General features: G+C 44.8%; 1 pseudogene; it reads left to right on the top strand.

The window, feature by feature from the left end:
* Positions 1 to 20761, top strand: part of LOC117509044 — a 50653-nt pseudogene that overhangs the window by 17790 nt on the left and 12102 nt on the right.

Here is a 20761-nt window from a genome sequence, read left to right as displayed (position 1 = left end):
TCTACTTTTAAGATTAGGCTTAAAACTTTCCTTTTTGCTAAAGCTTATAGTTAGGGCTGGATCAGGTGACCCTAAACCATCCCTTAGTTATGCTGCTATAGACGTAGACTGCTGGGGGGTTCCCATGATGCACTGTTTCTTTCTCTTTTTGCTCTGTATGCACCACTCTGCATTTAATCATTAGTGATCGATCTCTGCTCCCCTCCACAGCATGTCTTTTTCCTGGTTCTCTCCCTCAGCCCCAACCAGTCCCAGCAGAAGACTGCCCCTCCCTGAGCCTGGTTCTGCTGGAGGTTTCTTCCTGTTAAAAGGGAGTTTTTCCTTCCCACTGTAGCCAAGTGCTTGCTCACAGGGGGTCGTTTTGACCGTTGGGGTTTTACATAATTATTGTATGGCCTTGCCTTACAATATAAAGCGCCTTGGGGCAACTGTTTGTTTTGATTTGGCGCTATATAAAAAAAATTGATTGATTGATTGATTGATTGATATATTCAGATCGTTCAAGATGTTGGGTGCTCTACTCTGTTTATGTTTGGATTCCAATTCTCTTATTTTATCCTCTAATTCTTGCTGTTTGGCCGCCTTTTGTCTTTTTTTTTTGTTGTTGCATAGGAAATAATGCAGCCTCGTAAATAAGCCTTTGCACAATCCCACAGCATAATTGGAGATGTCTCCGGTGTTCTATTCATATTTAAATAATTATTAAACTCTGTTTTAATAAGAGCGATGAATTCCTTATCGTTAAGAAGAGAGGCATTCAGTCTCCATTGCTTGGATGAAGGGGTCAGTCCTATATTCCACTGGAGCACAACAGGGGCATGATCAGAAATTGTGATGGCCAATATTATATCTTCAATTCTGTATAGTTCAGCTTTAGCGGTAAAAAAGTGATCAATTCGTGAGTAAGATGCGTGTCTGTTTGAATAAAAGGTAAAATTCCTTTCCTTTGGAAATTTAGCCTGCCATATGTCCACTAGTCCAGCTTCTGCAGATAAGTTTTTTAGCATTTTACCCATTTTAAATATGGGGGTTTGAGAAAGAGGTTGTCGATCTAAATTTGACATTACACAATTAAAATCCCCCCCAAAATCAGAAGCCCAGAGCTATACTCCGCAATCATATTAAAAACTGATTTTACAAACCCAGGCACATCTTCATTGGGAGCATATACATTTATAAATGATACTGCTATCCCATTGATGATCCCATTCACCAATATAATTCTGCTCTCTCTATCTCTATGAACCAGAGTTTCAGTAAAGTTGATTTGCCTATGTATTAATATGGCTACCCCCCTCTTCCTTCCAGAGCAGTGCGATGAGTAGTAAATTTTGTCAGCCCAAGACTTTTTCAATTTTTTGTGTTCGTCATTTGACAAGTGTTTCCTGTAGAAATGCTACCTGACACCTTGATTGTTTGAGTTGCAATAATACTTTCTTTCTTTTAATTGGACTATGGAGACCCTTTACATTATAACTTATTACAGTTAATGTACTCATGGCTATTACATAAACTGCAAAATATTAATGTGATGGAGGGAGAGACGGCCAGTTAACATACAAGACCAATCATGTGAATAAAGTAAATGCTGAAAACCAGAATAACAACTTAAGATGTGATAGTATTGCTGTACAGTATGTCCATGTTTGGCAAAATAGATATACAGGTGCTCTGTTGTTCGCTTAAGTAAGATTAGATCCTCGGGGAACAGAAGGATCAGAAAGCAAAAAAAAACATTTAACATTATGTGTTAATAACATTGTACAAAATGGTGGGTTTAAGTCCCTAGCCACTATAATATGCAGCAACAAGCACACGCCACAGATACTGGCTGTGTGTAGATAATACCAAAGTGGAGAAAGTAAGGGAATAACTGTGCGAGAGTTCAGGCTCCTACATCCAATAATGTAAGTACCTTAATAACGTGTGAAATGTACCAAAAATATTCATACAAAACGTGCAAGCAGTTGTAGCTTTAACATTATAATATTTATATGAGGATTAGTTAAATAAAACCATTTTAAACATTTTTCCTGAGACAGACCAATTAAGAACTTAGACAAAATAACTGTTCATACTCACAATAAGTGGTGAAAAAGGCGCCTTTTGGATAAAACAAAAACACAAATGTCCCAATGTTGCATATAATATTTATATGAGAATTAGTTAAATAAAGCCATTTTTAAGCATTTTTCCTGAGACAAACCAATTAAGAACTTAGATAAAATAACTGTTCATACTCACAATGAGTGGTGGAAAAGGCACCTTTTAGATAAAACAAAAACACAAATGTCCCAATGTTGTGAACCACTGGTCCAAGTCGTCCCAGGTTAGTCTTTAAAGGTCCATTTAAGTTTCCAATCCAGTGACTGAAGCGGGGAGGATAGTCCCTTTAACATAGGCCATGGCTTTCATGGGGTCTCGACACTCCTTACTGTCCTGTTGCATTTGCGCAATATCTCTAAAATTAGAAAGGTCTTGTCTCAGAGTGATGCTGAAAAACTAATTCATGCATTTATTTCCTCTAGGCTGGACTATTGTAATTCATTATTATCAGGTTGTCCTAAAAGTTCCCTGAAAAGCCTTCAGTTAATTCAAAATGCTGCAGCTAGAGTACTGACAGGGACTAGAAGGAGAGAGCATATCTCACCCATATTGGCCTCTCTTCATTGGCTTCCTGTTAATTCTAGAATAGAATTTAAAATTCTTCTTCTTACTTATAAGGTTTTGAATAGTCAGGTCCCATCTTATCTTAGGGACCTCAGTACCATATCACCCCAATAGAGCGCTTCGCTCTCAGACTGCAGGCTTACTTGTAGTTCCTAGGGTTTGTAAGAGTAGAATGGGAGGCAGAGCCTTCAGCTTTCAGGCTCCTCTCCTGTGGAACCAGCTCCCAATTCAGATCAGGGAGACAGACACCCTCTCTACTTTTAAGATTAGGCTTAAAACTTTCCTTTTTGCTAAAGCTTATAGTTAGGGCTGGATCAGGTGACCCTGAACCATCCCTTAGTTATGCTGCTATAGACTTAGACTGCTGGGGGGTTCCCATGATGCACTGAGTGTTTCTTTCTCTTTTTGCTCTGTATGCACCACTCTGCATTTAATCATTAGTGATTGATCTCTGCTCCCCTCCACAGCATGTCTTTTTCCTGGTTCCCTCCCTCAGCCCCAACCAGTCCCAGCAGAAGACTGCCCCTCCCTGAGCCTGGTTATGCTGGAGGTTTCTTCCTGTTAAAAGGGAGTTTTTTTTCCTTCCCACTGTAGCCAAGTGCTTGCTCACAGGGGGTCGTTTTGACCATTGGGGTTTTTCCGTAATTATTGTATGGCCTTGCCTTACAGTATAAAGCGCCTCGGGGCAACTGTTTGTTGTGATTTGGCGCTATATAAATAAAATTGATTTGATTTTGATTTGATTTGATTCCTCTTTATAAGTAATCCTGAGTCTTGCTGGGAAAGTAGTCCATAGTGTACGTCACTCCGTCCTTGTAAAACTTTCCGTACATCCGCGAAGGCGGCTCTTGCTTTGGCCACGCTGGTGGTGTAGTTTGGGAATATTGCGATCCTTTTCCCATTATAGATCAGTGGAGCTTGGTCCCTGGCTCTTCTCAAAATGTCCGCAGCGTCTCCGTCATAATGCAGCTTAGCGATTATGACTCGGGGTCCATCTCCCACATTCTTGGGTGCGGGCGCACGGTGTGAACGGTCAACTTTTACAGCCCTTTCCATCTGCAAAGCCTCCTTGATAATCTTAGAGACCTCACTAGGGCTGGTGGAGTTTGGCTGCTCTTCAACGCCGACTATACGGATATTTCTGCGTCTCATTCTCCCCTCCATATCCTCACATCTGCAATGTCTGCAATGTTGTTACCTCGTCACACCATGCTGATAGACCACCTCTCACGTCCTCAATATCAGTTCCCATAGATGTGATCTCTGCTCTTGTTGCTGCGGCGTTGTTAGTGATTTCGTCCCGTATAGCCTTAATGTCGGCCTTGAGAGCATCGAAATCCTCAGAAAGTGCACTCCGTATTTTCTCTCTTATAATTTTGGAGATGTCACCTTGTATAGAGGCCAAAACCTCAGCTTTTACTTCCTCGCTCATGTCCAAGTTTTTGTGTTGCGGGTCTTTATCTTCTGAAGTGCGCTGCCTCGTTGTAGTTCTAGTGTTAGCTGCTAGCTGTGCTGTGCTATCGTCGTACCTGAATTTATGTAGTTTGTCCGCCATTTGAGAGAGACGTGCGATGATATGCGTCTCACTCGAACTACAAACTACCAACAGTCCGGTTTAGGTCATGTTTTGTAATGAAAGGTCGTTTTTGATAAAGAATATGTGGAAGGATGCAGGAGCTCTGAAACACACGTCTTTACTCCATCTTGGCTCACTAGCGCCCCCCCTGAACTATTGGATTTAAAGTGTGCCTCCTCAGATAAACACAAAGCTGCCTGGGAGGAGGATTTGACCTCCTCTATTTTAGAGGTATCCTGGACCTCCACAGAGAGCTGGCGAGCTCCAGCTCTCAAAGTGGTGCACAGAGCTCATATCTCAAAAATGAAACTACCCTCTATGTATCGCGATGTCAGCATGTACTGTGTGAGACATAAATATGCTGAAGCGTCCGTCATCCACATGTTCTGGTCCTGCTCAGGTCTGAACCAATACTGGAGGGAAATATTTCAGACTGAGCCCTGACCCTCTGATTGCGCTGTTTGGTGTCGCAGAGGGAGTAGTTAATCTAAATAAGAACAATCAATACATCCTATCCTTCACCTCTCTTCTGGCCAGATGAGCCGTTCTGCTCAGGTGGACAGAAGTTCTCCATCTACTCATGCTCAGTGGCTGGGTGACATCATGTCCTGTTTAAAACAGGAGAAAATTCAGATTCTTGCTTCAACAGAAAAATGGTAAATTTGAGAAGATTTGGGGACCTTTCTTGAAACTATTCCAGTCTCTTTGAGGGCACATTTTACTTTGAGTAATGCAGTTTTTTTTTTTTTTGCTATTTTTATTATTAACAACCTGTTTTGTGTTGGTTTTTTGTGGCAGGGATGGGAGTGATTATTTTCTTCTTTTGTTATTGTTCTATTTCATTCCTCCTGACCACCAGAGGGTGGTGCTTTAGCACCTGGATTATTCCATGCATGCATGCACAGAGGTTGAGTCTTATACCAACAAAGTCACATTTGCGGGCGTGACCTGGGTGACGTCAGCAGCAGTATATGGGACGACGTCACCTGGCATTCAGTCCTTTTTCCATCTCTCGTGTGGAGAGCAGAAGGTCAAACTTTTTTCAGATCGCTTGTCTTGCCAGACTCTTGCAATATTCCATGACTGGACCTGCGCACATGTACCCTCCAGAGGCTGCAAGACCACAAGTTCTTTACTCTGCTTACTGCGAGTGATCACTTGTTGGCTTTAGCTCTCGATGAGTAATCCTGTTTGAGTGATTGTGGCTTAACTTGTTTCCGCGGCTCTGTGTGGGATGTGTCGCTCTCATTTTCGTACGAGTGTGTGTGATAATTTGTTAATAATGTGTGATAATTTGTTAATAGTGTGTGATAATTTGTGTGCACTGCTAATGTGTGTGGGACATGCCATGCTGTAGGGCATGCCTCACTGTCTTGACTGCTGTGGTATGAATGGTTAATTCGTCGTCCTATGTTTGTTACGCACCACCTGCACTTTTTTTGCACGCGAGCTGCATGTCACGTTGTTGCGAGTAATTATGCTGTTGTGAGTGGTTTCGCTCGTCTAAAACGTGCTGAGTTTGGATGCTGTGCTGCGAGTGTTTTTCCGCTCCCTGTTCACTTAGTCCCATACAGCTCACTGGCACTTTCTTTGAAATTATGCTGTCGACGTGAGTGGTTCTCGCTCCTCTGCTACAGCTGTTGCTCCATGTGCTGAATTCCACGTGTTGTCACGTTGTGCTGTGAGTGTCTCCGCTCCTGTTGCACTGTTGCTCTAAATGTGCACACTGCTGGAGTATTTTCACTGCTGGTTGTGAGTGTTTTCTGCTCTTTCCTACAGCAGTTGTGTTGCGTTTTTTCTGCCTGCCTGAACTCCACCCGGTAGTGTTGTGTGGTGAACAAACTCAATAACTGATAGGAGATGGACTTCAAAAACAGATGTTGTATTAAGAGATGCCTATACTGTGAACAGAGTCACTAAGACAGCTCTGGGGTCTTCCAGAAGCAAAATGTGACATGTACTGTTGCAACAGAGAGCCTCAGCATTAGGTGGGCAGGTCTTGTCATCATGTATCAGTGGAACTATGTTATTGGCTGCAAATTCTGGTGCATCGACGTGGTAAGCAGGTGACGTGATCATGTTGTTTGTTCAAGTAGCATGTGTCATATCAAAACTTTGTGATGAATTTGTTTGTCAGCGTGATAAGCAAAGACGGAATGTTCCATCGGGCGCCTCCATATTTTTGTCCCAGACAGAATGTGAACCACAGAATATGAAGCACTTGGTTTATCAGTTTAGACTGCATTCAGTTGGCCTTGTTACTGCTTGGTGTAGATGCTCCTCCCATGGAGACTGCCTCTTCTAGTGCCTTTTTAGGAATACTCAGAAACCAGCTTTCTGTGTTCCACCCTCCTTGCCATATATTGAAAAGCTGCAGAACTGCTGGTCTGACCCTAAATCCTTTTGGGATTGCAGAGCACTGTGTGCAATGTCTGATGCACCGCAGTATAGCTTAGACCGCATGCCTTCAGTGGACAGTGTTGTTAGTAGCCTGGTTGTAGCACCACAGCCACGTTGCCCACGACCTCAATGTAGGGTCACTGATGGCATCCTTACCTTTTCAGGATAATGGTTCTGATACTGACACACAGAGTGATGCTTTGCTGTGGGCTTTCATCTACACGTCATGAGAGCTTGGCAGGCTGATGTCCACCCTGACCACAGCCCGGTGCCAGGTGTGGTTAGCTGAATCCCCCTGTCTGAGGCTTGCGGGGGTTCACTACGTATCCTGTCCCAGACCTTGTTTTTGGTTCTGTGGCCCAACAGACCCTGGAATGTGCTATTCAGGCTAACAGGTCTCTGCAGCAATTTGCCGAATTACGGTGCCCTCCCAGGTGCCAACCTTAAGCACAGAGGTGACTTCCATTCAGCAAACAGACGTGCTCCCTGGGATCAGGGTCTACTGCATCAGCCATCCCAGCAGTCCACCTTCTGGACCCCCACGGGTGGAGCACCCAGAAATGGCCGGTGGGACGGACAGACCCGTCTTGATCACCCCAAAATCATCACGGATCTGTAGTAGTCAGGTTTGACGCCTGGTACAGGGCCACCAGTCATTTTTCCCAGACACAGCTTGACAAGTGGTGGTAATAGGTCTCTGATCAATGGGTGATTTCCACATTCATGAGGAGCTACACTATTCAGTTCAATTCCCCCCCAAGTTCAACAGTGTAAAAGTCACAGTTGTTACAGACCCAGAGAGGTCTCTTGTTCTCAGGCAGGAGATTCTTGAGCTTCTGATGAAAGGAGCCATAGAGCGGGTCCACAGTTCAGATCACCATTCAACTTATTTTGTAGTTCTCAAAAATAATGGTGGGTTTCGCTGTGTCCTCAACCTCAGAAAGTTAAATCAGTACGTGAAAGTGCTGGGTTTTCACATACTCCGCACAATGGATGTTCTCCAGGCAATTTGGCTGGGGGGCTGGTTTACCAGTGTGGGCCTGAAGGATGCCTATTTTCACATCCCGGTATTAGTTCACCACAGGCAGTTACTCTGGATTGCCTTTGAGGGACTAGTGTACCAGTTCAGGCTTGTGGGATACAGATTCGTCCGTATCTAGATGACTGGCTTGTATGCACACAGACCCAGCAACAAGCACTTCGTGACACTCGCACCCTCCTTCAACATGTGTCACAGCTAGGGCTCACTGTGAATTTTGCAAAGAGCTCCATGACCTCATGCCAAGGGGTGATATTTATTGGCATTGCACTCAACTCACTGGCAATGACACCTTGCCCATCCATGCGAAGGGCGGACAACATTCTTACTCTTTTCTAGTGTGTTCGCAGGAATGCCAGACTGACTTACGGTCTGCTCCTCCAGCTCATGCGGAAACTGACGGCAGTGTCAGCAGTCATACCTCTGGGACTCCTGTCCTTGCGCCCCTTATAAATTTGGCTGAACAGCCTGGGCCTCAACCCCATGCTGCATCAACACAGGACTGTGCATCTTTCAGCTCAGTCTGTCCAACATCTTCGCCCCTGGGGAGAAAGGGAGTTCCTAAGACATGGTGATTGATCTCTGCTCTCTTCCACAGCATGTCTTTTTCCTGATTCTCTCCCCTCAGCCCCAACCAGTCCCAGCAGAAGTCTGCCCCTCCCTGAGCCTGGTTCTGCTGGAGGTTTCTTCCTGTTAAAAGGGAGTTTTTCCTTCCCACTGTCGCCCCGTGCTTGCTCACAGGGGGTTGGGGTTTTTCTGTAGTTGTTGTATGGCTTTTGCCTTACAATATAAAGTGCCTTGGGGCAACTGTTTGTTGTGATTTGGCGCTATATAAATAAAATTGATTTAATTTGATTTGATTTGGTGTTCCTCTGGCCTCTCTACCCTCCCACTAGGGGGTCGTTTTAACAGATGCCTCACTTTCCAGCTGGGGTGCAATATGGAACCACAGAATGATCAGGGGTGTTTGGAGGCCTCAGGAGAGGCTCTACCACATCAGTGTGCCAGAGCTGTGAGCTGTCTGCCTAGCTCTGATCCATTTCTCCCCTGCCCTAGAGGGGAAACATGCTTGTTCGGTCAGACAACACATCAACAGTGTACCATGTAAACCATCAAGGAGGCAACAGGTCTGTTCATTCCCTGAGAGAAGCCCAGAAACTTCTCCAGTGGGCTTTGCCTCACATGCAGAGTCTCAGGTCTGTGTATCTGCCGGGCATGCGTAACTACGCTGCAGATTTCCTGTCATGACAGAAACTGCCACTGGGTGAGTGGCGCCTCAGCCCAAATGTGGTTCTACTGATCTGGGACAGATTTGGCAAGGCAGAAGTCTATCTGTTTGCCTCAACCACCACAACACACTGTCGCCTGTGGTGCTCTCTTTCAGAACCACACAGCCCACTGGACACACTGGCTCACCCTTGGGCAACCCGTCTCCTGTATGCATTTCCTCCTGTTGATCACACTGACGCTACACAGAATATGTATGACCAATCACACTGTTACTGGTAGCCCCATTCTGGCTGGGCGGGACATGGTTGCCCATCATTCTAATGGTCCTCAGTGGAGAGCCATGGCCTCTCCCACAGAGGAGGGACCTTTTGTTGCAGTTGGATGGGAACATTTGGTATCCTCACCCAGAGTGTCTTCAACTGTATGTGTGGCCCCTGTAGGGCAAAACTCCATGCTGAACTCTTGTGATCAAGCTGTCGTGCAGACTACACTGAATGCCTGTGTGCCCTCCACTAGGCATTGTATGACAATAGATGGAAGCTTTTTACCCATTGGTGCAGTACACAAGGTATAGACCCTGTGCATTGCCCTGTGCCAGTGCTGCTTAGCTATCTTCAAACATTGTTTGACAGCAGGCTTTCTTTCTGTGCTCTTTGCCTTCAACCTCCAAGGATTGCATGTGTGCCATCCTGGGATCTTCCATTGGTCCTTGAGGGCTTAATGCTCTTCACCATTTGAGCCACTGGGCGCCAGTGACCTCAAATGGCTATCAATTAAGACAGCATTCCTCCTTGCTATTTCATCCACAAAGCATTTTGGCGAGCTCCATGCCTTGTCAATTGCTGACAACTGTGTGCACTACAATTCTGATGGGTCAGGGGTTAAGCCTTGGTCCCACCGAATAATAAAGCCATGCATAATGAGCCACAAATGGATTTGTCAGAAATTTCAGTGATTATTTAAATAATGAGCCATGTATTTGAACATTGCACAAACAATTAAAAACACTGCGAGTGAGTGCGATTGATTGCGTCAGCACAGACAGTGCACACAGTGCAGCTCATCTGATCATTTATAACAACATATTAAAGCTATCATAAACATACTTTTACAGCTGCTTATAACAAGGAATGGACATGCATCTGTTTCACCAAGCCATGACAATATAAACATTACAAATAATGACCTTTTAGGTTGTTCCAAATACATTCTACACCTCATGCAGCACAGGAGGGAGAAAGAAAAACAGCTGTGATTCCAGAAGTGATTAAAGGTCTTTTCAACAGCCAAACTGTGTGAAAATGATTAATCCGCTACAAAATAATTATTTTATATACAGTTTCCAGCGCACAAAGCAGGTGGGGTTGTCATGATGAAGTGCGCGAGAGGGCGGAGGCAAAATAGCCTGTTCTGTCTTTGTAGCTCCCAGGTGCTCTAACAGGCTTGTCTTCACCATAAACATGCCTCGAACATTCTCGTTTGTCCTCATCATACCTTGTACACAAACTGCCCCATGCTATTTTTGCAAAATTTTGAACTTCTTGAAATTAGCGCCACGCTCAGAGATGATCCTCGTTAGCCGAATATTCTCCCTCGAAGAGCCTCTATGAGCCACTATTCTCCTACGCTTGTTGAATAACTGGACTTGTACCAAAAAAAAACATGCTATGTGGCTCAATGTTGATCGTTCATTATTCGGTAGGACCAAGGCTTTACTCTATGGCCGAACCCTTCCTTTTTACCAAAGACAGCTTTACCCTTCCAACCAGGCATGGCTGTCTTTACCCCACAATCTACTGCAGAAGCTAATTCTAGTCTGTTGTGCTCTGTTCGTGCACTTAGACAATATTGAATTGACAGCTGCGTTTCGCAGAACTGATGCTCTGTTTTTCTGCTATGGGGCCCCAGAAAGCGTTGCGCCTTGTTCAAGGAAAGACTGTCATAGTGGGTTGTTAACGCTATATTGCAAGCTTGCAGGAATGGCGACCGTCAACCTCCTGTTGAGAGGTGTTCCACTGACTGACATCTGTACTGCAGCAATGTGGGCTTCGTCCTGTACTTTCCCTGCTTCTACAGAGTTAATGTAGCTGCTCCTCACCCTGTGGCATATTATTGGCCTCCTCGAACTACAACTGAGGTTTAGTAAGTGCACATTTGAGATTTGGTAAGTGCACACTCCTCGTGACCTTGTTGGTATGAGGTCATCCAGGTGCTAAAGCACCGTGCTCTGGCGGTCAGGAGGAATGAAATAGAACAAGACTAATGGATGTAACTATGGTTCTATGAATTCCCGCCAGAGTTGGTTGTCATTCAGAGTCTATGTGAGAATTCCTAAAAAAAATGTCGGGTGATGTGCTCCCATATACTGCTGCTGACATCACCCAGGTCATACACGCTAACGTGACTTTGTTGATATTAGACTCGACCTCTGCACATGCGTGCATGGAATATTCCAGGTGCTAAAGCACTGCCCTCTGGCAGTCATCCGGAATTCATAGAAAGGTAGTTACATACGTAAGTCTCATTCTGACTGCACATGCTATGGTTTACATTGACATTGACTTAATTTGGTAATGTTCTCACTAATGTTTACATACAAAAGTGTCATTGTCAATTTTGTTGATTCCTGTTTTTGTTTTGTTTTTTTTTGGGGGGGGGGGGGGTGAAATTTTTTTTGAATCAATATATAAGCTTTGAAGGATTACGTCAAAACTACTAAACGAATTCTCACCAAATCTGCACCACAGATAGATATTGGGGCATGGAAGACTCCACTGAATTTTGGAAGTGATCTCGATCCGGACTGGTGGATGTCAGAAATCTCTGATTGCACTTTTTTCAATGTATTTATTTTATATTGCGCCAAATCACATCAAAGCTGCTTCAAGGCGCTTCACACAAGTAAAGTCTAACCTTACCAACCTCTAGAACAAGCACACAGGTGACAGTGGTAAGAAAAAACTCCCTCTAATGTTATTGAGGAAGAAACCTCAAGCAGACCAGACTCAAAGGGGTGACCCTGTGCTTGGGCCATTCTATCAGTTACAAGGTTTTTTACAAAGTTTTACAAAGCTGAAGAAACAGAAAACAGGAAATCAACCACAACTTTACAAAAGAAAGAAAGATTCATTTGATAAGTCCAGGCAGATGTTTGCACCACAATCAATCAATCAATTTTATTTATATAGCGCCAAATCACAACAAACAGTTGCCCCAAGGCGCTTTATATTGTAAGGCAAGGCCATATAATAATTACGTAAAAACCCCAATGGTCAAAACGACCCCCTGTGAGCAAGCACTTGGCGACAGTGGGAAGGAAAAACTCCCTTTTAACAGGAAGAAACCTCCAGCAGAACCAGGCTCAGGGAGGGGCAGTCTTCTGCTGGGACTGGTTGGGGCTGAGGGAGAGAACCAGGAAAAAGACATGCTGTGGAGGGGAGCAGAGATCAATCACTAATGATTAAATGCAGAGTGGTGCATACAGAGCAAAAAGAGAAAGAAACACTCAGTGCATTATGGGAACCCCCCAGCAGTCTAAGTCTATAGCAGCATAACTAAGGGATGGTTCAGGGTCACCTGATCCAGCCCTAACTATAAGCTTTAGCAAAAAGGAAAGTTTTAAGCCTAATCTTAAAAGTAGAGAGGGTGTCTGTCTCCCTGATCCGAATTGGGAGCTGGTTCCACAGGAGAGGAGCCTGAAAGCTGAAGGCTCTGCCTCCCATTCTACTCTTACAAACCCTAGGAACTACAAGTAAGCCTGCAGTCTGAGAGCGAAGCGCTCTATTGGGGTGATATGGTACTATGAGGTCCCTAAGATAATTCAAAACCTTATAAGTAAGAAGAAGAATTTTAAATTCTATTCTAGAATTAACAGGAAGCCAATGAAGAGAGGCCAATATGGGTGAGATATGCTCTCTCCTTCTAGTCCCCGTCAGTACTCTAGCTGCAGCATTTTGAATTAACTGAAGGCTTTTCAGGGAACTTTTAGGACAACCTGATAATAATGAATTACAATAGTCCAGCCTAGAGGAAATAAATGCATGAATTAGTTTTTCAGCATCACTCTGAGACAAGACCTTTCTAATTTTAGAGATATTGCGTAAATGCAAAAAAGCAGTCTTACATATTTGTTTAATATGCGCTTTGAATGACATATCCTGATCAAAAATGACTCCAAGATTTCTCACAGTATTACTAGAGGTCAGGGTAATGCCATCCAGAGTAAGGATCTGGTTAGACACCATGTTTCTAAGATTTGTGGGGCCAAGTACAATAACTTCAGTTTTATCTGAGTTTAAAAGCAGGAAATTAGAGGTCATCCATGTCCTTATGTGTGTAAGACAATCCTGCAGTTTAGCTAATTGGTGTGTGTCCTCTGGCTTCATGGATAGATAAAGCTGGGTATCATCTGCGTAACAATGAAAATTTAAGCAGTGCCGTCTAATAATACTGCCTAAGGGAAGCATGTATAAAGTGAATAAAATTGGTCCTAGCACAGAACCTTGTGGAACTCCATAATTAACCTTAGTCTGTGAAGAAGATTCCCCATTTACATGAACAAATTGTAATCTATTAGATAAATATGATTCAAACCACCGCAGCGCAGTGCCTTTAATACCTATGGCATGCTCTAATCTCTGTAATAAAATTTTATGGTCAACAGTATCAAAAGCAGCACTGAGGTCTAACAGAACAAGCACAGAGATGAGTCCACTGTCTGAGGCCATAAGAAGATCATTTGTAACCTTCACTAATGCTGTTTCTGTACTATGATGAATTCTAAAACCTGACTGAAACTCTTCAAATAGACCATTCCTCTGCAGATGATCAGTTAGCTGTTTTACAACTACCCTTTCAAGAATTTTTGAGAGAAAAGGAAGGTTGGAGATTGGCCTATAATTAGCTAAGATAGCTGGGTCAAGTGATGGCTTTTTAAGTAATGGTTTAATTACTGCCACCTTAAAAGCCTGTGGTACATAGCCAACTAATAAAGATAGATTGATCATATTTAAGATCGAAGCATTAAATAATGGTAGGGCTTCCTTGAGCAGCCTGGTAGGAATGGGGTCTAATAGACATGTTGATGGTTTGGATGAACTAACTAATGAAAATAACTCAGACAGAACAATCTGAGAGAAAGAGTCTAACCAAATACCGGCATCACTGAAAGCAGCCAAAGATAACGATACGTCTTTGGGATGGTTATGAGTAATTTTTTCTCTAATAGTTAAAATTTTATTAGCAAAGAAAGTCATGAAGTCATTACTAGTTAAAGTTAAAGGAATACTCGGCTCAATAGAGCTCTGACTCTTTGTCAGCCTGGCTACAGTGCTGAAAAGAAACCTGGGGTTGTTCTTATTTTCTTCAATTAGTGATGAGTAGTAAGATGTCCTAGCTTTACGGAGGGCTTTTTTATAGAGCAACAGACTCTTTTTCCAGGCTAAGTGAAGATCTTCTAAATTAGTGATCTAGTGACCACAGGCAGGGGCCATCCAGCAGTGCTCAATCCTTATTCCCCAATTTGTTCCTGTTGTTGTTTTCTCTCAAAAATTCTTGAAAGGGTAGTTGTAAAACAGCTAACTGATCATCTGCAGAGGAATGGTCTATTTGAAGAGTTTCAGTCAGGTTTTAGAATTCATCATAGTACAGAAACAGCATTAGTGAAGGTTGCAAATGATCTTCTTATGGCCTCGGACAGTGGACTCATCTCTGTGCTTGTTCTGTTAGACCTCAGTGCTGCTTTTGATACTGTTGACCATAAAATTTTATTACAGAGATTAGAGCATGCCATAGGTATTAAAGGCACTGCGCTGCTGTGGTTTGAATCATATTTGTCTAATAGATTACAATTTGTTCATGGAAATGGGGAATCTTCTTCACAGACTAAAGTTAATTATGGAGTTCCACAAGGTTCTGTGCTAGGACCAATTTTATTCACTTTATACATGCTTCCCTTAGGCAGTATTATTAGACGGTATTGCTTAAATTTTCATTGTTACGCAGATGATACCCAGCTTTATCTATCCATGAAGCCAGAGGACACACACCAATTAGCTAAACTGCAGGATTGTCTTACAGACATAAAGACATGGATGACCTCTAATTTCCTGCTTTTAAACTCAGATAAAACTGAAGTTATTGTACTTGGCCCCACAAATCTTAGAAACATGGTGTCTAACCAGATCCTTACTCTGGATGGCATTACCCTGACCTCTAGTAATACTGTGAGAAATCTTGGAGTCATTTTTGATCAGGATATGTCATTCAAAGCGCATATTAAACAAATATGTAGGACTGCTTTTTTGCATTTACGCAATATCTCTAAAATTAGAAAGGTCTTGTCTCAGAGTGATGCTGAACAACTAATTCATGCATTTATTTCCTCTAGGCTGGACTATTGTAATTCATTATTATCAGGTTGTCCTAAAAGTTCCCTAAAAAGCCTTCAGTTAATTCAAAATGCTGCAGCTAGAGTACTAACGGGGACTAGAAGGAGAGAGCATATGTCACCCATATTGGCCTCTCTTCATTGGCTTCCTGTTAATTCTAGAATAGAATTTAAAATTCTTCTTCTTACTTATAAGGTTTTGAATAATCAGGTCCCATCTTATCTTAGGGACCTCGTAGTACCATATCACCCCAATAGAGCACTTCGCTCTCAGACTGCAGGCTTACTTGTAGTTCCTAGGGTTTGTAAGAGTAGAATGGGAGGCAGAGCCTTCAGCTTTCAGGCTCCTCTCCTGTGGAACCAGCTCCCAATTCAGATCAGGGAGACAGACACCCTCTCTACTTTTAAGATTAGGCTTAAAACTTTCCTTTTTGCTAAAGCTTATAGTTAGGGCTGGATCAGGTGACCCTGAACCATCCCTTAGTTATGCTGCTATAGACGTAGACTGCTGGGGGGTTCCCATGATGCACTTTCTTTCTTTCTCTTTTTGCTCTGTATGTACCACTCTGCATTTAATCATTAGTGATCGATCTCTGCTCCCCTCCACAGCATGTCTTTTTCCTGGTTCTCTCCCTCAGCCCCAACCAGTCCCAGCAGAAGACTGCCCCTCCCTGAGCCTGGTTCTGCTGGAGGTTTCTTCCTGTTAAAAGGGAGTTTTTCCTTCCCACTGTAGCCAAGTGCTTGCTCACAGGGGGTCGTTTTGACCGTTGGGGTTTTACATAATTATTGTATGGCCTTGCCTTACAATATAAAGCGCCTTGGGGCAACTGTTTGTTGTGATTTGGCGCTATATAAAAAAAAATTGATTGATTGATTGATTGTGCAGTTGATCTCACTCCATCAGCACACACCATCAGACTCAGTTGTATGTGTGCGTTTCTGTGTGTGTTTTTGTTATGGACAACGCGTGACACTGTGTGAGTACAAAGGAATTAATTGGACATTGAGGTTTGGTTTATTTGCAGACGGTGAGGTTAATAAGCCAATTCAGCATCTCGGCACGAAGGGTGCATCCTGGGCCAGGCCAAAGTTCACAACTACCCAAAACACACAATAAGGGCTGACAGGACAGGCACATGTTTATTTGGATATGTAACAGATAAAAATGATAATAATGTTTATCACTTACACCTTATGATAGACTGCCATCCTGTCCAAGGTGTACCCCACCTCATGCCCTATGACTGCTGGAATAGGCTCCAGCCCCCCTGTGACCATTAATTGGAGTAAGCGGGTATAGAAAATGGATGGATGGACAAGCTATAAATGGATCGAACACTCCGGTAATGCGTCTTCTATTCTTTGTTTACAAAAGTGGGTAAGCATGAACTTTGATCGGAAGATTTAGCATGGTCACGGTGCAAGTGTATTGATAATGCTGATTTGGGATTTTGAAAAAAGGTGTGAGGAAATCACTTTTCTTTCTCTCTCGCTCTCCTCTCGTTTCATTATATCATTGCATGAAGGAGGCACTCTTCTTTTCAAGCACTCTTTTTTTCAAAAACAGTACTGCTTCTCCTCCTGCTCCATCTGGATAAAAAAGGAGCGCTTCTGTCCTCTGGCAAAAAGGAGTGCCCTGGTTGTAACAATTCATTGACATATACAGAAGAACAGTTATAAAACTTGTCACTGCCGAAATTCTTATAAACAAGTTTTTTTTTTTTTTTTAAGTTAACTGATTTGTGAGTGAAGCATCCAGCCCCTCTCCAGGAGTTGGGTACCAGAGCCCAAGCTGTGCGTGGAGGTGAGCCCGACTATCTCTAGTCAGTATCTCTCAACCTCCCGCACAAGCTCAGGCTCCTTCCCCCCTAGTGAGGTGACATTCCACGTCCCAACAGCCAGGGGCTGTGAGCATGGACTGGGCCGCCGGGCCACCCGCCCTTGACCCCGGCTCCACCATACCGGACGACGTCTCAGTCCTTGAGCTTTTACTGGTCATGGAGGTTCTGAACTGCCCTTAGTCTGACCCGTCACCTAGGACCTGTTTGCCTTGGGAGACCCTACAGGGAGCACAAAGCCCCCGACGACATAGCTCTAGGATCATCCGTGTACGCAAACTTCCCCACCACAATAAGGTGGCAGCTAGAGGGGGAGACAGCGAGGTCTTCAACTCCCACCTCCGGGAGAGCTTCTCCCAGATCTCGGGGGAGGTTGGAGACATGGAGTCAGAGTGGACCATGTTCTCCACCTCCATTGTCGATGCGGCTGCTAGCTGTGGTCACAAGGTCTCTGGTGCCTGTCCTGGCGGCAATCCCCGAACCCGGTGGTGGACACCGGAAGTAAGGGATGCCGTCAAGCTGAAGAAGGAGTCCTACTTATCTTTGTTGGTAGGTGGGACCCCAGAGGCAGCTGACAGGTACCGGCAGGCCAAGCGTGCTGCAGCCCGTGCGGTCGCAGAGGCAAAAACTCGGGTCTGGGAGGAGTTCGGGGAGGCTATGGAGGAGGACTATCGGTCGGCCTTGAAGAGATTCTGGCAAACCGTCCGAAGCCTTAGGAGGTGGAAGCAGCTCTCCGCCAGCACTGTTCATGGTGCGGGTGGGGAGCTGTTGACCCTGACTGGGGATGTTGTCGGGCGGTGGAAGGAGTACTTCGAGGATCTCCTCAATCCCATTGTCACATCTTCCGAAGAGGAAGCAGAGACTGGGGACTCAGAGGCGGACTCATCCATTACCCAGGCCGAAGTTACCGAGGTGGTTACAAAGCTTCTCGGTGGCAAGGCTCCTGGGGTGGATGAAATCCATCCTGAGTACCTTAAGTCTCTGGATGTTGTGGGGCTGTCTTGGCTGACACGCCTCTGCAACATCGCGTGGCGATCGGGGACAGTGCCTCTGGATTAGCAGACCGGGGTGGTGGTCCCCCTGTTTAAGAAGGGGGACCGGAGGGTGTGTTCCAACTATAGGGGTATCACACTCCTCAGCCTCCCCGGTAAGGTCTATTCCAGAGTACTGGAGAGGAGAATTCGACCGATGGTCGAACCTCGGATTCAGGAGGAGCAGTGTGGTTTTCGTCCTGGTCGCGGCACACTGGACCAGCTCTACACGCTCCATTGGGTGCTCGAGGGTTCACGGGAGTTCGCCCAACCAGTCCACATGTGTTTTGTGGATCTGGATTAGGCGTTTGACCGTGTCCCTCGGGGCACCCTGTGGGGAGTGCTCCGGGAGTACAGGGTCCGGGGTCCTTTGCTAAGGGCTATCCGGTCCCTGTATGACCGCAGCAGGAGCTTGGTTTGCATTGCCAGTAGTAAGTCAAACCTGTTTCCAGTGTACGTTGGCCTCCGCCAGGGCTGCCCTTTGTCACCGGTTCTGTTCATTATTTTTATGGACAGAATTTCTAGGCGCAGCCAGGGTGTAGAGGGGGTCTGGTTTGGGAACCACAGAATCTCGTCTCTGCTGTTTGCGGACGATGTGGTTCTGTTGGCTTCGTCAAATCAGGACCTTCAGCGTGCACTGGGGCGGTTTGCAGCCGGGTGTGAAGCGTCCGGGATGAAGATCAACACCTCCAATTCCGAGGCCATGGTTCTCGACCGGAAAAAGGTGCTTTGCCCTCTTCAGGTCAGTGGAGTGTCCTTGCCTCAAGTGGAGGAGTTTAAGTATCTCGGGGTCTTGTTCACGAGTGGGGGACGGATGGAGCGTGAGATCGATAGACGGATTGATGCAGCATCTGCAGTGATGTGGTCGCTGTATCGGACCATCGTGGTGAAGAGAGAGCTGAGTAGGGGGGCAAAGCTCTTGATTTACCGATCGATCTACGTTCCGATCCTCACCTATGGTCATGAGATTTCGCTCATGACCGAAAGAACGAGATCGCGAGTAAAAGTGGCCGAGATGAGTTTCCTCCGCAGGGTGGCTGGGCGCTCCCTTAGAGATAGGGTGAGGAGCTCGGTCACTCGGGAGGAGCTCGGAGTCGAGCTGCTGCTCCTCCACGTCGAAAGGAGTCAGTTGAGGTGGCTCGGGCATCTTTTCCGGATGCCCCCTGGATGCCTCGCTGGAGAGGTGTTCCGGGCACGTCCCACTGGGAGGAGGCCCTGGGGAAGACCCAGGACATGCTGGAGGGACTACATCTCTCGGCTGGCTTGGGAATGCCTTGGGGTTCCCCTGGAGGAGCTGGGGGAGGTGTGTGCGGATCGGGAGGTCTGAGCGGCTTTGCTTGAGCTGCTGCCCCCGCGACCCGGCTCCGGATAAAGCGGAAGAAAATGGATGGATGGATGGATGATTTGTGAGTTGTAAAATTTAAGGAAATAATACATTGAACAAGTTAATCATAATTTTTCATGCATTTCTGTGAAGAAGTGTTTCTTTGCTGCCCTACACCACAAACTTGCACTTGCCTGTAAAGCATTCTCACTTTATGACATCATAAATAAATGAAGCAAACAAAGGGCAAACTTTTGTTTGCCAATGGAAGTATATGTGGGTCTTTGAGTGTAACTTGCAACTCACCGTGGCTTTCTTCTCTCTTGGTAGGTTTGGTCGACGCTGTTCCATTCTACTTTTAATGAGTTTCCAAATATTGTTTGGTATGGGTACTGCTTTCTCACCCAACATCTACATTCATATGGTTATGAAATTTTTCTCGGGATCTTCAGGAGCTCTCCTTCCAGTGTTGACATCTGTAATGGGTATGTACAGATTACTATTTTTCAGTCATTTACTTTAGTGAGCTCTATTATACGTCCAGGTTGTCACATGCTGCCCTTTATCAGATACACTGGCACTGTTTATATAGGACAAAAGGAAAAATAGATACTTTCTGACATGGAAATGGATGACTGTAGGGACTTGACTGCATGATGCCATTATACTGCTGCTGTCCATTGGGTAAGATCAGTGGTTCCCAATCTTTTTAGGTCATGCACCACTGTGTACATCCTGACTAACTTAAGGTGCCCTGACACTTGCATCCGAGGACTTGCATGCACGCTGCCGTGCAGGAGAGTAAACTCGTCACAAACAGTTGTAAACCATTGTAAACTGTGCGTGGCTTCATGTGAGTGCACAAAGAAAATTTCAAAATGTTCAAAATCTCTGCCACGCATTAATTACATGAACTCCACGTGAACATTGCGCAAACAATTAAAAACACTGCGTGTGAGTGCGGGTGATTGCGTCAGCGCACCGCATGACAGCGCAGCTCATCTGATTGATTATAACGAGATGTTAAATCTATCATAAACATACTTTTAAAGCTGCTTGTAAGAAGGAATGAACATGCAACTGTTTTACCAGGCCATTACAATATAAACATTACAAATACTTACCTTTTACACTGTTCCAAAAGTGTTATCCACCTCATGAAGTGCTGTAGAGAGAGAGAGAGAGAGAGAGAGAGAGAGAGAGAGAGAGAGAGAGAGAAAAAAGCTCCAGCTAAAACTGTCCTCTGTGATTCCGGATGCAATTAG

Source organism: Thalassophryne amazonica, chromosome 1 (genome assembly GCF_902500255.1).
Source record: "Thalassophryne amazonica chromosome 1, fThaAma1.1, whole genome shotgun sequence".
Lineage (NCBI taxonomy): Eukaryota > Metazoa > Chordata > Actinopteri > Batrachoidiformes > Batrachoididae > Thalassophryne > Thalassophryne amazonica.
This window is presented reverse-complemented; position numbering and strand designations above follow the sequence as displayed.